We start from the raw sequence: 12,797 nt of genomic DNA, 5'->3' as shown, positions 1-12,797 counted from the left end.
TAGGTTTAGTAAAATTGTATAAATGGTATAGGTCGAACCGGTTACAAAGATCAATGAGAGAGCAAGAAAGGAGATTAGCTGCTTTACAAGATCAACAGTACAAAAGCTTAAGAGCACTCGAAACGATGAAAAGAGGGAATATTGTAACTAGTTCTGTGTAGAGATGTTATTCAAATTGCATTTAGTGATGACTCCTAGAAGTCATCAAAGGGGGGACTGAGAGAGCGCAAATTTGAATAAAAGTTATGTATAGGCCATATTTACAACCACATCGTATAAACGTAGGAATGAAATGTATATCGTAACGTGAAGTTGACACTTATAGCATAAAGCTAACCGATATAATCAAACGTAAAATAGGACATGTAGCTATATTTACTTTAAAACATGTATTAGATTTAGAAGGCCCGTATACGTAGTGGGCTGATGTCGAAATATGTAGAGATGCTTACGAAATATAGAACGTGCAAGGTAGAATTCATGTACGTGTGTAACTTTAAATGGAGAAACGGCGTGAAATGTAACATGGAGAAATGTGCAGAGAACATACACGGAGATGCAACAAAAGAGAAATAAAGTTATACTTTATTTAATCTATATTCTATGTACCATATATTCACTTAAACGTAAGGGATTTGCTAAATACGTATATATATAAATGTGTGTTAAAGGTTATACTGTGTAGAAAGCTTTTTGTAAGAATGTTAGAAAGGTTTAGGTCATTTGTGATTTTAACCTGACTGACCAAGGGTTCGTAGGAGTGTAGTCCGCTGTATGTAATTTAGTGGGCTCACAGGAGTCGTGAATAGCCTTGCTGTGAACGTGCGAGCCAAGGAGTCTAGCACTTGCTAGATTTAAGGTGACAACGCCGGACAAGGTTTATGGCCTGAACGTGATAAGAAGCGCTTAGAATTTGAGAGTTGTTTTGAGAAGTCCATTCACAGGACCTAGAAGGGTCAAAATCATAGTCGTAAAGTTTAAAGTTCTGCTGAGGTTGTTGACTTGTGCTCTGAAATGTCAATTGTAATATTGAATGAAGTCACCAGCAAGAAGACGAAGATGACATCGGAGGAGAAAGGTCAACTTAACGGACGGCGAAAGAGACGAAGCAAGGAAAAAGCTAGAAGATGACCTCACGGGGAAAGTCCGTGGTGGGCGTCGAAGGGGTGTTCCACCCACACTGTGATTGTGTATTTTAGGGACAGCACCCCGGGGTGAAGATAGCAATTGGCAATTAGCGAAGGGAACAGCGAAGCGAATTGCTCATAGGGAGCTCGGAGAGAAGGGTGAAGAGTAGATGACTTGAGCAGATGCGCTGAGAGAGAACAAAGCGCAAGAGAGCAGTAGGCCGAGGACCCTTAGAGAGCGGATGGGTAGGCAGAGAGGGTACTGCTTCTTAAACTTAAGTTACCTTTAGAGGCTAAGAGAGTTTGAACTTCTTTGGGAGTCAAACTGCTGACACCTTTTTAGGTTAGGAACTTGCGAAGTAGGGATGTCACGTAGTATAGAGTAGGGACAGATTTAACTTGATTAATTTTCTCTTTCTGTAGATGACGCAAAGGAACCACTTCACATCGATGCTTTAATTGGCTGATTCTCGAATTAATTTTGTATTCTTTTGTATACTTTTTGAGATTTATCCTAAGAGGATTGTATTCGCATTTAAATTTGACTTTTTATAAAACTTTCAAATTTTATCAGTTGTAAGTGGTTCTTCAGAGTGGCGTCAGTTTATGGGGTTGATCTAACCTATGCGGGGTTTGTCTTTTACTCAACGACAGAAATCAAGCGATCCAAAATTTTCGAATGAGATAAATTATTAAATTGATCATAAATTGATATCAAAATCTCATTCCTCGCACAGTCATTTGGGGTAAAAATTCAACTGGAACATTCATGTGTGTGTTGATTTTTGTGCATCCACGTTAAAAGAACTGTCATTTATATTTGGAATACAGTTAGGAACTGAAATAGTTACCCGGATGGTGCGCTCAGGTAAAAAATCAACCTGAAATGGTTCTTAACTGTCCACGTTAAAGAACCGCTGCTTGCGTTTGTGACGTTCATGTTGTTTCTGTGCTTCTCATGTTACATTTCATCCCCGAATGGAATTCTCATTCCGTGATGTGCCAAAATGTTATAATCTCTGAAAATACGATTAAATGATGTTATTCTATTCAAATTTACCAAATTGACACTAGTTACGCAGCATAGATAATTTACAGTGATCCTGCACTTTAGGGCTAGGATCTATTGGTTTCGCTAATGCTTCTCATATGTGGCAGGGTGAATGGAGAAGGGGAGCTCTAAATGTAATTTAAGCTTGCCAGAACTTCTGTCTGTTGGGCAAACAACGGAAATGCATAGTCGCAGAGGGGGCAGCCTTTTCTCGTCACAAACTATACAATTTGGCACTGGGGGAAATAATTTGTTAAATGCTACAATAGTTAATTGTTGGAATGTACCAGTGGGGATGTGCAAGCACTATTGTTGTTACTGGTACCTATCCCCTGTTTATGCTGGAAAATAGTTTAGATATCATACATTCAGTGTCTCTGAGTATCTTCTGCGTCACACAAGCTCCTTAGTGATTAAATGGGGCATATGTACAAGGAGTTAATGCCGCATTAGTGGCACTTTTCCGACGGTTTTACGGCGAGATTGTATCACCTTATGTATAAGCTGCCGCTAACCTCCCATCACAGGGATTCCTGTAAATGCATTGACAGATTGGCATTCAGCTCCATCAACACGATGGAGCACACATGACAAACTTGAAAAAAAAAGAAAATGAAAATCTCAAAGTAGGATTTTTTTGTTGTAAATAAAAGGAACAATGACGCCTGCCTTATGGCAGTTTTCTCCAGTGCTGTGGGGTCATTTACCAGTTTTCACTATCTCTTACTGCCATGTTTTACCTGCAGTAATGGGCAGTGAAAACTGGTCATTTGTACACACACATTAGTGTGTGTGTTCAAAAGACCAAGGGCCAGAAGTACGACCACATGAATTTGCGATTCCCAAACTGCGACTCGCAAATGACTCGCATCGCATTTTAGCGAGGAGGCAAATAGTTACTCGCTAAACGCACACAGATAAAGTACACTGCTGAAAACAGGTATTTTGCATCCTCAAATAGTGTATGGGGGGAAAACAATCATTTTGCATGCGCAAATAGTGTACTTGGCTGAAAACATGCATTTTACATGCGCAATAGTGAGTGTGTATAATTTCTTTTAAAAAACATACCTAGTAGAGCAGAAGGACCCAAACCAGGAAGTCGTGTCCCTGGAGAGTCCTGAACAAAGGTGTAAGCACATGGCAAGGTGCAGCAGCACAGTACAACATTGAAAGCCAAACAGAGAACAGTAAAGCAAGATGTCCAGCAAGTCCAGTGAGAAGGCAGGGAAAGAGATGCTGCACAAACTACATTTTTCGGAGTAGGAACTGGACATATTACTTGAAGAATACTGCAACAACCACGAGCAGCTGTTTAATAGGACTTCACATACTGTTCCTGAATCTGATAAAGGAGAATCTGGCGAGACATTCAGCTGTGCGTAAATACTCTGAGTGGGGCTGATTGGACCCTGGATGACAAAAAGAAAAGGTGGTACGAGCTGAACTCCGGGGCCAAGAAGAGGGTGGCAGCATGGCTGGGTGAAGTACAAGGAACAATGTCCCGGAAGCCTCAGCAGCAGAGGCAATCGTGGAAGGTACCCTTGAGTGAGAGGCACAAATCAAAATTTCCAAAGAGCTCAGTTTCGTCTCCAGGTACTGGCAGACAGGGCGGGGCCTATTTTCCTGAGCCGTGGACAGGTGAGGTGAGGTCTGATCCTCGTGAATTACGGGTGCCATCAGCATCCAGTGATTTGGGGAGAATTAAGTTGCCTGGAGCTCAGGTTTATTGGTTGTATTTATTCCAACCCCTCTTTAAATTTTGATTTGTGACACTATTAGTTCTTTCACACACGCAGTAGCAAAAGTTTATGCAGTGGTCCTGGATGATTGTATGTCCAGTTGGCTGAAACATGTAGACCCATTTTCGGCACTTATTTTGTTAAAACGCTGCTTTTAGTTTGGATAACAAGAGAGACTTATTAAATAACTTTTTCTCTTGTTATTCAATTTTAAACATCACTTTTCATACATTTTGACCTAGCACTGCACCCGTCACTCTTATAATTTTTGTTCATCATACTGGTTAGATACTATAGAATTTGAAAGAGCTCATTTGAAAACATTTGCGAGCTCCTTTCTGGTAGACGGAAGGTTGTAGCCCTTGGTTACCTTAGAGTGTAACCAAGAGGAGATCCCAGATGATGAAGCATGTCACCTAGGGGAGTGATGGGAATCCATCCTCCTTTAAGTATGTTCCTTTAGGTGGTTTGTGTTTGTGTTTGTTTCTGTTTTCGTTAATAGAAGAAATACTTTTCCTCCTTTAACTACTTTGTCTGTGAGATCATTGCACGTTTGTAAGGTTACCTAGACATACAAGACTCGTGGACTTCTACTGGTGTTTATTACGCTATAGATGGGGAATTGGTCCACACTAGGGGGCAGATTTATGAGGCAGTTGCGCCTCTTTGTGCCGCAATTGCGTCACTTTTTTAGACGCGACTGCGGCGCAAACAATGCGCCCTATTTACAACCTGACGCATCTAGGAGATGCGTCACGTTGTAAAGCACTGCGCCATAAGGAGGCGTTCCTGTGCAGGGGGGGGCGTTCCTGCGCAGGAACGCCTCCTGAAAGTGGCTGAGTGAAATCTATGAGATTTCACTCAGTCACTTTCAGGGCAATGCTGCGTCAAAACCCTGCGCCTGCTTGAAGCAGGCGTAGGTCTTGACGCAGCATTGTGCACATTGTGTACCCCCGAGCCTTGCTGGGGCTGCGTCGCGCTTGCGATGCAACTCCAGCAATGCGCCACATTTCCGGCACAGATGCGTCACGCATCTGTGCCGTTTTTGCACCATGATGCGCCGCATTATAAATGCGGCGCACCATGGGTGGCGCAGCTGTGGCGCACTGTGGCGCACGTTAACTGGCACATCCCTGGGGATGCGTCAGTTAACATAAATCTGCCCCTCGGTCTCTAAATGTTCCCTTAAACCCTCCTTCTATGTTAGTTTGTTTCTATTCCTCAACATCACCCAACAGATGGCTGACAACCAGGCACACAGGGGAAATGTGATGCCCTGACTGGAGCTATTGGGCAGCTGTGCACAGAGTTAAAAGAGCAGAGCGTGCAGCATAGGATAATGGAGCGCAGCATGGCACATTAAATGCACTCCATGACCAGGGCAATTGGTTGGCTGGCAACGGCTACAATACAATACACAAAGTGCACCCTGGCTCTGCAGATTGAAATGGGCCACTACAGTGCTGACATTGCAAGGGGGCAGCAACAAATTACAGCTGTAGTTGAGGCAATCCAGACCAACAAGGTCACTACTGGAGGGGCCACAGAGACAGCTGACAGTGAGATGTCCAGCCGCAGCAGTGTCTCTACTGCAGATGCACCAATGCAATGGTGAAGCAGAGGTCAGCGTATAAGGATCCCACGTTCCAGATCCCTGCATAGAGGCAAAAGATAAGTTGTTTGGTAGTAAAGTGCCTTTTGTGTGGTGTAGTAACCACATCACATTTCCAGTTACATTTGTATATGTTAATTGAGATGGACAGGTTGTCCACTATTGTCCAGTGGCATGCCCTTCAAATAAAGGGAAATTCAGATACTCAGATTAACTGTTTGTGGTGTAATTTGTTGTGTATAGACTGTAAAATGTAAAAAATGTAAATTGATACTTGTATAGCGCATTACTCACCCGCAAGGGTCTCAAGGCGCTTGTACGAATACCGCTGCGGAACCCATCCTGGCTTTCCCTGTGAGGCGTCCACTCCTGGGCACCCCCAAGGTGGAGGCCAGGCATCCTTAGCGTTGTGGGGGCCGTTGTGGAGATTAAGCAAGCTATTGCCCAGAGTTGCAGAGTGGGACTACATGATTGGAATAGGCACCGAGGCGAGAATGGTCAGGTCCGTGGAATTTCTGAGCCCAAGACCCGCCGAGGCGGGGAATTGAACCCTGGTCCCGGGCTCGACCTCTGCATCAGGGTCTGCCGCTCTAATCATTGAGAATGGCAATGACGTACCTTGAAATGTAATGTCTGGCTATGTGGTCCCTGTGCCTTCTCCCCTCTGCTGCTGAGCTTCCCACACTTGGCTTGTGGGCTTCTGGCCCAGGGTCATCTCCTGAGTCTGAATCAGACACCTCCATAGGCAAGCATCGCCTGCAGGCATTGTTGTGGAGTATGGCACAGGTTGCCACCATTCTGCCGACTGCCTCAGGCACATACTGCAAGGCCCGCCACTCTTGTGAAGACACCATAATCATGATCTTAGGATGCCGAATATGTGCTCGATGACTGACCTGATGTGTCTATGCTCTCTGTTGCATTGCCTTTCAGGTGCATTGGTGGGATACAGGTATGGTGTGAGGATCCATGTACGCATGGCATACACACTGTCACCTGTAAGGAGATTTATGAGGTTGAGACAACATGCAGACAGACATTTATGTGAAATTACATCTCACTGTGGACATGTAGATTCATTACTTAGTAGGCATCCTTCATCAAAGTCACCTCTTTCTAAGTTCTGGTACATGCCTCTGCATCTGAAGATATATGAGTCATGGGTGCTTATAGGATATTTGGCAACAATGTCTGTGATGATGTTGTTTGCGTCGCAGACAACTTGAATGTCCTCGCTAGCCCATACAGGGCAGCCATTTTGGGACAGTTGTCTGATGCATTCTGGTGCCGTTTTTATAGGTTGGGTCTGGTTACCACCTGTTTCAGGTTAGTGGTAACTTGCATGAACAAATGGACCGAATTGCGCATACTCGCAATTTGCTACTGTTCCGTGCATTGTATTCTGCGACTCGCATTTTGCAAGTCACAATTTAGATAAGGCAAAGCGCAGTTGCATTTTCTGCGAGTCGGTATTCACTCGCAGGGCTATATTTTGAATTGCGAATTAATTTCGTACATTGCGTACTGCCATTTTTGCATGTGCAAATCATTTGCGACTGATTTTGCGCATGAAAAATGGTTGTACATCTTGCCCCAAACCTTTGAGGATTGCCATCACTCTAAATGACCACAAGGACATACCGTCCCTGGTTAAATTCTACAAATATGGGCACTGTAGCATTATTTTTTCTTTAACAATTGAAACCGGAGAGTTCAGCCATAATAACATGTGTACACCACCCAAAACTATTCTTACATTGTAACACAAGCAACACTGTCTATGGCATATTTTGATCATGTCATACAAAAAATTTTAATATTCCCATTTCTCAGCATAGGATCAGGCTCAGATGCAAAGTCCTTACTTCCCCATTACTCACAAACTGTATTAAATGCAGGGGTCACACAGAGAATGATATTAGATCGCAGGTCATCTCTACTTATCAGGAGACGTTAGGGAATGCTGAGTTACAGCACTTTCTATCACAGAAATGTGAGGATTTCTTTTATTTTTTACAAAGTTTGAGGTATGCCGGGGATTATGGGTAATTAAATCCAGTGAGAACCCATCCTGGATTTCCCTCTGTACCTAGTTTTCAAGGTTTCCCTAGGTGCTGTCTGAACTCGGGTCCAAAATCCACAGTTAGGCACGTTGCCAAAAATAGGGTCAGTTTTCACTGAAAAAATGTGATGTGTCCAGGTTGCGTTTTGAGTGTTACCTGTTGTAGGTTTTCTAGGTTTCCCTAGGTACCATCTGAGCTAGGGTCCAAAATCCACAGCTAGGCACATTGCAAAAAAATGGTGACAGGAAAAATGTGATGTGTCCACGTTGAGTTTTGGGCATTTCCTGTTCCGGGTACTAGACCTACACACACAGGTGAGGTACCATTTTTATCAAGAGACTGTGGGAAATGCAGGGTGGCTGGAATTGTCTTGCTTCCAACAGATGCCAGAACTTCCCAGCATAGAAATGTGAGTAAAATGTATTTTTTTTACAGAGTTTGAGGTTTACAAGGGAGTCTGCGTAACAGAACTTGGTGAGAGCCACACAAGTCCCCCCATCATAGATTTCCCTGAATGTCCAGTTTAAAAAAATGTATAGGTTGCTAGTTTTCCATAGGTGCCGGCAGAGCTATGGTCCAAAATCCACAGCTAAGCACATAGCAAAAGCAGGTCAGTTTTAACTGGAAAAATGTATTGTGTCCATGTTGCGTTTTGGGTGTTTCCCATCCCGGGTACTAGGGCTACCCACACAAGTGAGGTACCATTTTTATTGGGAACACTGGGTGGCTGGAATATTGTAGCCAGTGACAGATTCCAGAACTTTCCACCACAGAAATGTGAGGAAAATGTGTTTTCTTTAACAAAGTTTTAGGTTTGCAAGGAATTCTGGGTAACAGAATATGGTGTGAGCCACACAAGTCCCCCCATCCTGGTTTCCTCTTTATGTCTAGTTTTCAAAGATGCATAGGTTTGCTAGGTTTCCTTAGGTGCCGGAAGAGCTAGTGTCAGATATTCACAGCTAGGCCTATTGCGAAAAAAGGGTCAGTTTTCACTGGAAAAATGTTATGTGTCCACATTGCGTTTTGGGCCGTTTCTTGTCCCGGGTAATAGGCCTCCCCACTTAAGTGAGGTACCTTTTTTAGCGAGAGACTTAAGGGAATGCTGAGTGGCTTGAATTTTGTGGTTCCCCACAGATTTTCGAACTTTCCATCGCAGTAATGTGAGGATTTTATTTTGTTTACAAAGTTTGAGGTATGCAGGGGATTTTGTGTAACAGAACCTAGTGAGAGGCACACAAGTCCCCCCATCCTGGACTCCCGTGGGTACCTAGTTTTCAAAATGCATAGATTTTCTACGTCTCCTTAGGTGCCGTCTGAGCTAGGGTCCAAAATCTACAGCTAGGCACATTGCAAAAACAGGGTAAGTTTTCACTGGACAAAATGAGATGTGTCCACATTGTGTTTTGGGTGTTTCCTGTCATAGGTACTAGGCCTACCCAACTAAGTGAGGTACTATTTTTATCGGGAAAATGCTAGGTGGCTGGAATTTTGTGGCTTCCGACAGATTCCAGAACTTTTCATCACAGAAATGTGAGTAAAATGTATTTTATTTTTACACAGTTTGAGGCTTGCAAGGGATTCTGGGTAATATAATATGGTGAGAGCCACATAAGTCCCCCCATCCTAGATTTACCTGGATGTCTAGTTTTCAAAAATATAAAGGTTTGCAAGGTTTCCTTAGGTGCAGCAGAGCTAGGGTCCAAAATCCACTTCTAGGCATATTGATGAAAAAAGCTTGGTTTTCACTGGTAAAATGTGATGTGCCCATGTTGCGTTTTGGGCCATATCTTCTTGCTGGTACTAGGCCTACCCACACAAGTGAGGTACCATTTTTATCAGGAGACTTTGGAAAATGCTGGGCGGCTAGAAGTTTGTGTGGGAAAAGTGTTTTCTTTTACCAAGTTTGTGGCTTGCCAAGGATTCTGGGCAACAGAACCTTGTGGGAGGCACACCAGTCACCCCATCTTGGATTCCCCTTTGTGTCTATTCTTAAAAATGTATAGGTTTGCTAGGTTTCCTTAGGTGCCAGCAGAGCTATGGTCCAAAATCCACAGCTAGGCACATTGGAAAAAAAAGTGTCAGTCTTCACTGGAAAACTTTTTATGGGTCCACGTTGCATGTTGGGTCATGTCCTGTTGAAGTAACTAGAACTACTAACACAAGTGAGGTAGCATTTGCATCAGGAGACTTAGGGGAACACAGAATAGTAGAATAAGTGTTATTACCAACTGACTTTCTTTGCATTTCTGCTTTCCAAATGTAAAACACATGCTTGTATGGCTGCTCACATTTTTGGAGATGTGCAAATAACCACTGCTTCTAAACTCTATATTTTGTTCCCATTTCGGAAATATATAGGTTTCCTTGGCACCTATTTTTCACTCTTTATATTTTGCCAAATAAATTGCTATATAACCTGTACACAATAAAAATCATTGCAAGACCCAGGTCAGTTATTGGCTCTAGGTTCCTCGGTTTGTTTGGTGAACTTGCAAGTCCTATATATCCCCACAACAAGAAGACTTCAGCGGATGTATTAGTATATTGCTTTCAAATGTCTGTCATACTTAGAAGAAGTTATAGGTGAAAACGTTGGCACAAATGGCTATTTTTTTTTTCAACTCAATTTCAACATTCTTTTTTTCAACTGTTAGTTTCTGTACAAAAACCTTGAAGGATCTACACAAATGACTCCTACCTGAATTCAGAAATGTATAACTTTCTGGGATCCATTATTGCTTTTATATCCTTTTCTACCACTAACTGGAAGGAGGTTGAAAGCATAAAAAATAGCATAAATAGGCTATGTTCCAGTAAAATGCCAAAACTGCGAAAACAATTTAGGTTTTCTGACAAATGTCTGCCAGTCTGTGAAAGCTGAGAAGATGGTGATTTCAGCCCCACAAACTCTTTGTTGATACTGTTTGCAGGGGACAAAAAACAGACTCTTTCTTCTGCAGCTCTTTTTCCCATAAAAAAAAAAAGAAAATATTGGTGTTTTTTGTCTAATTACTGGTTCCCCTCCGGGGGAATCCACAAACCCTGGCTACCTTCAGAATCCACAGGGTGTTGGTAAAAAGGACGCAAATTTGGCGTGGATACCTTATGTGGACAAAACGTTACAGAGGCCGAACCGCAAACTACCCCGAATAGCCAAAAAAGCTTAACACGAGGAGGAGAAGACCTTGCATCGAAGGGGTTCAAAAATATGTACAAATTTCCCAAAAACACAAGAAAAAGGGGTAAATTTACACTATGCCTCAAGCTGCCAACATCCCCAAATGTGCAAACATTATCCCTTAAAAGAATTCAGTTGCACATAGGCCCTACTCCAAACTCGAAAGCACCCAACTACAAACAAAAACAAAAAACTAAACAATAACAGAACTGAAAATAGTGATGCCTGCTCTCCTCCAAGCAACAAACTTTATGCAAAGTATGTAATTGAACTTACTTGAGTTTTCTCATAAAGATTCCAAAGGAGTGGGTGCAGGAGAGATCTGAGGCAAAAAAAGAATGTTGCTTTCCTTCCAAAATCCAAATCTAAAATGACCAAGTGTTGAACAAAGCAGAAGGAGGAGTACTCAGTAAGGGAAAAGGAAGCTACTACTGTAAGTACATTATCACACCAGTCTCTATGGCACGTTCTTTCCTGTTATGAAAAAAATATATTTTGTGAAAGACAAATTACCCAAACAGTCATTTGGGGTAAAAATTCAACTGGAACATGCATGTGTGTGTTGATTTTTGAGCGTCCACGTTAAAAGAACTGTCATTTTTGGAATACAGTTTTGCACTGAAATAGTTACTCGAATGGTGAGCTCAGGTAAAAAATCAACCTGAAGTGCTTCTTAACTGTCCACGTTAAAGAACAGCTGCTTGCGTTTGTGACGTTCATGTTGTTTCTGTGCTTCTCATGTTACATTTTATCCCCGAAAGGAATTCTCATTACGTGAGGTGCCAAAATGTTATAATCTCTGAAAATACGATTAAATGATGTTATTCTATTCAAATTTACCGAATTGACACAAGTTACGCAGCATAAATAATGTACAGTGAGCCTGCATTTTAGGGCTAGGACCCATTGGTTTCGCTAATGCTTCTCGTATTTGGCAGGGTGAATGTAGAAGGGGAGCTCTAAATGTAATTTAAGCTTACCCGAACTTCTGTCTGTTGGGCAAACAACGGAAATGCATAGTCGCAGAGGGGGCAGCCTTTTCGCGTCACAAACTATACAGTTTGGCATTGGGGAAAATAATTTGATAAATGCTACAATAGTTAATTGTTGGAATGTACCTGTGGGGATGTGCAAACACTGTTGTTGTTACTGGTACCTATCCCCTGTTTATGCTGGAAAATAGTTTAGATATCATACATTTAGTGTCTCTGAGTATCTTCTGCGCCACACAAGCTCCTTATTGATTGAATGGGGCATATGTACAAGGAGTTAATGCCGCATTAGTTGCACTTTTCAGACGGTTTCACAGCGACATTTTTATCACCTTATGTATAAGCTGCCGCTAACCTCTGGTAGCTGCAGTTTTCCAGCCAAAACGTCCATTATTAAGATTGCCACTTCTGTTAGCAATAATGACATGCGAGGAGGTGTTCCCGTGCAAAAACGGCAGCTAACCCCACATAGCGATATTTACAAGGGAATTCCTTCAGTTTGGAGGACCAACAAAAACAGCTTCTAACAGAAGTTAGAGGCAGGTTTTTAAGACCAGTAAATAGCTGGTCTTAAAAATGGAGATAACCCTTGGGGCCTCATTTCAGCAGTTTTTTTGCTGGACTGCTCTGCAAGCAATGTTGCTGCACCGTGCTGTGACAAAACTACAGGGCAGAACTGAGCACCAACAATGAGATAGTGCACATTCCTGGGCCTCACTCATGAAAAGTGTTGCAGAGCTGCGTCAAGACAGCATAACAACACTTTTCACTACTCCCTTCTTGCGCCACCACTGACGCGCTGTAGTTACTGAACAGCGCTCCATGACACAGGTAATGACAGATACGTCTGGAATCCTGACGTATCTGTCTGCGCTAAAGTCACCCATTGCTGCAGTCACGTCACAACCATGACTCAACTCCAGCAATGCATGGGACCAGCCCATCCCTGTGGCACTGATACCCTTACATCAGGCATTATGCAGGTATAAGGTACTGATGCAGTGCCATTCTTGATGGGTGCCCGGGTGTAGG

This window comes from Lissotriton vulgaris, chromosome 2_2 (assembly GCF_964263255.1).
Source record: "Lissotriton vulgaris chromosome 2_2, aLisVul1.2, whole genome shotgun sequence".
Taxonomy (NCBI): Eukaryota; Metazoa; Chordata; class Amphibia; order Caudata; family Salamandridae; genus Lissotriton; species Lissotriton vulgaris.
The sequence above is the reverse complement of the archived record's forward strand: the minus strand, read 5'-3'. Positions refer to the sequence as shown.